Source organism: Anas platyrhynchos, chromosome W (genome assembly GCF_047663525.1).
Source record: "Anas platyrhynchos isolate ZD024472 breed Pekin duck chromosome W, IASCAAS_PekinDuck_T2T, whole genome shotgun sequence".
NCBI classification, from domain to species: domain Eukaryota; kingdom Metazoa; phylum Chordata; class Aves; order Anseriformes; family Anatidae; genus Anas; species Anas platyrhynchos.
In genome coordinates, this window is record NC_092620.1 from 4,356,554 (window position 1) to 4,360,427 (window position 3,874).

Sequence of the window (3,874 nt, forward strand, 5' to 3'; positions counted from 1 at the left end):
AAGAAGCTCTAAGTAAGTTTTTGTCAGTCAAAATGTTTGTGAAAACTTTTTAATGCCCCTGTAATGAATAAAAAATACTGTGTAGGAAAAAAGCCAATTTTCTTTGTTTAAAAACAAGTCAAACAGACTGTACTTGAGTCAGGAGTAAAGCTGATTATTATATGATGATTCAAGCAAAAGACCAGAGCCACTGTATATTACTGGCAATAGAACCTTTTCCCTGAGAATGGCCTTTTTATCCCAGGTGAAAAAGACTGTGACAGAGATCCTGATTGCAAGGATGGAAGTGATGAAATTAACTACCTTTCTCAGACTTGCAGGCCAGACCAGTTCAGATGTGAAGATGGGAACTGTGTCCATAGGAGTAGGCAGTGTAGTGGTGCGAGAGACTGTCTGGATGGCACTGATGAAGCAAACTGTAACAATGTTATTCAGTGCTCTGGACCTGGCAAATTCAAGTGCAGAAGTGGAGAATGCATAGATATCAACAAAGTGTGTAACCAGCAGAGAGACTGCAAGGACTGGGGTGATGAGCCCCTGAAGGAATGCAACATAAATGAATGTGACTGTCCGGCTGGGTTTGAGTTTGTAGACAAGAGAAACTGTGGAGATTTTGATGAATGTCAAAACCTTGGTATCTGTAGTCAAATATGTATCAACCTGAAAGGTGGCTACAAATGTGAACGTAGCCGTGGATATCAGATGATTCCTGCTACAGGAACCTGGAAAAGGCCATACCGGTACAAAAATACAAATAACACCTGTGATTACAATGACACTGCTAAGCAGGGTTTAGGGGTTTATGGCACGGAGACAAGGGGTAACAACTACAGTGTTTGGAACAATTGTACAGCTTTGGCCTTACCTCCTGATGTTTTTCTGATTTGTGGGGATAGGGCCTGGCAAGGTATCCCTGCAAATGCTATCAGATGTCCATGTTACTTAGATAAACTCATTGTATTCGCTCCTAGCTTGTTACAGTTGCATGTAATTACCAGACATAAATGGGCATTGCTTGCACCGGATTGCAATGATAATGTTGAATTGTGTGGGGTTGCAGCTAGAGCGGCATTGGCAATTTTAGTGCTTGGAGTGGCATCTGCGGCCGCACGTAACAACTGCTCGGCTGCGGGGACCGGCTGCGGTGTGGACGCCCCTAGGTGCACCCTGAGCGTTTTGTTTGGAGGGGACTCCACTCTCAGCTGCTCACCGCAGGAGCAGACAAAGATCTCCTGTAGCTGCAGACAAACAGTATGTTTTCAGCTGCTGGAGGGATACTAACTGGAGTGTTAATAATTGTATGTGTTATTCTTAAATGTCCAGGTATTTTGTGTTGAAAGTATTTGTGTAAGGGTAAGGTTTAAAAACAAAGTGTTGCAAGTCACTTCACGAGGAACACAATGAGAGACAATACTTGTTTGTTTGCTTATCATTCTAAATTATATTCTTGTGGTATGATTGAGGTTGTGGTATGATTGAGAGTGAGATGTGCCAGAGGCCTCTGGGTGTGTGATTGTGCTCTGGGTGTACGATTGTGCTCTGTATGTGTGATTGTACTGTGTACTGTGTGAGCGCATTTTAGCCATAGCACAGGTTATTGTTGCCCTAGTGCAGGATCCCGGGATATAACCACAGTGCAGGCTAAAAGCATAGGAAATTGGTGCCAGCAAAAATCATAGGAAAATGGATTTATTACAGCGCTTTTTAGAAAAACGGGGAGTCGATTGTAAGCAACTAGCAGGGCTAGTTGCGATCGGTAGAGCAAAATCAAGTTTCACAAGTACGGAGTCATTGTTTGAAGTAGCCACTTGGAGAAATTTAAGGGAATGTACTGTTTAGACCTTTTTGATCATAATGAGTCAACTCACAAATTCATTACTTTCCTGAAAGAGCACATGAGAAAGAGTCAATATGGTATCAATCCTTTCAATCAATGGTTCACTGATTTTTTTGAAACAATGCATAGATGGTTACTGGGATTAATCAAAGGGGGATTAAGGATTCTGTTCATTGTGGTGTCAATCATCATTACACGTAGTATTGTGATAAATGTGGTTAAAGGGTTACTTGCAAAATGTTATAGGGATTTTGAAGTGGTGCCAGGAACAGGTACCCAGTGGATCACTGCAAAGTGGACTGAAACAGTTTTAGAATCTGCACACGCTGAAGACGACCATGAAGAGGTTCCTGATAGTCATTCTGACAATGACGTGCCTGTGACACCTCAAGGACTGTCAAGAACAGCCTTTGATCACCATCAAGTGATTAGGTTTAAGTGTGTTACTATTAAGTTGTGTTACTTACTATTAAATTGTGTTACCATTAAGTGCTTACAGTAATTGTAGTGTTATTAGGGTTAAGTTGTATAGTTGTGTTATGTTATGTATTCGACATCTGATGTAAAACCAAGTACTGCTTGTACAAAAAGAAAACGGGGGAATTGTTGGGAATTGGCATACAGGACGCGGACATAAGCAACCAGGGGTAGGCCTTAGAAATCTCAGGGCCTGCTGTAGCTGAGCAAACCAAGCTGCCAGAGTAACTGTGAGAAGCTCCCACGGCAATGACTCCCACATCGCCCAATTAAGGAACTCAGAAAATACTGTTACCAGCAGTTGGCCTCAAGGACTAGGTCTACGTGACCACTAATCACAAAGGGGGTTGTTTTCCTGACTGCTAATCAAAAGGGGGGTTCTTTTCTTGCAGGTGGGGTTGTTTTCTTATAGTTGTTTGTCTGTGTGCTTTTGACCAATAATCTTGTGTGAAACACTGTCCGCCCCTGTAAAGTTCACTATAAAAGTTAGGCTATTCGGGCAATAAAATGGAGCAGCATGATCTGACTCTGCTGGTGTTTGTCGTGCTTTCGGCCGTGATTCGCAACAGGTGAGTACCCACCATATCGTCTTCCTTGTGTGGATGAACGCCTACCCCTGATAGCTGAGACACTGCTTTGTGCAGGTGGGGAGGAGAATAATCTCCTTTAAAGTTGGTGGACCTTTTCAGAAAGTTTCTCTACAGTGTTCTCTTTTGGTCAGTGGACACTGGTTGGTTCAGGTGGGGAGGAAGATAGATTCTCTTTAAGTTGGTGGAACTCTTCAGAAAGTTTCTCCACAGCTGAGACGCAGGCCTGTAAGGAAGAGGAGAGACTTTCTTCGTACTGCCGGAGTTGTTTAGCCACTTCATCCACTGTGGGTTCCTCATCCTCTTTCCAGGTCATTATTTCCAATGAGCTGGCATATGATGATGGTGCACTCCGTACAAACTTCCGCCACATGGGTCGCGTACAGCTGACTTCATCTGGATCTTTGGATGTGCTTCCTAAGTAGTTGTTTAACTTTAAGCAAAACCTGAAGCACATTCAGGAGGCATAACAACAAGACCATGCTGGTCTGAGTATCCCAAGGATATTCAGTATCTTGGAGAGCTATTGTAACAAGCTCGGAGGATAAGAGGGTGGTGAAGGAGGAAGGGAGAATGATCAAGGAGGATAAGGGGGTGATGAAGGAGAAAGGGAGAGTGATCCAGTAAGAAAAAATATCTTCCCCTTTCCCCTCCACAGATTGACTCCCTAATGAAAAAAGGCAACAGGTATAATTGCTAATAGTTTCCAAGATACAGTTTCCAAAGTATAGTCAACGATGTTACTGAGTACAAATAACAAGTTAGAGTCATGACCAGATATCTCATCGTCTCATAAGCCATTGCTACAACACACAGTACCATAATGATCTGAAACCAGGGCCCGGAGAGGATAAACAACATGACAGAGAGCACATACGGAAAATAATGTGCTATAGTACTCAATTTGGAAAACAGTCGCAGCAGAGTTGAGATTAAAGCAATCAGCATTGTTATAAATGGCTCAGGATTCAAA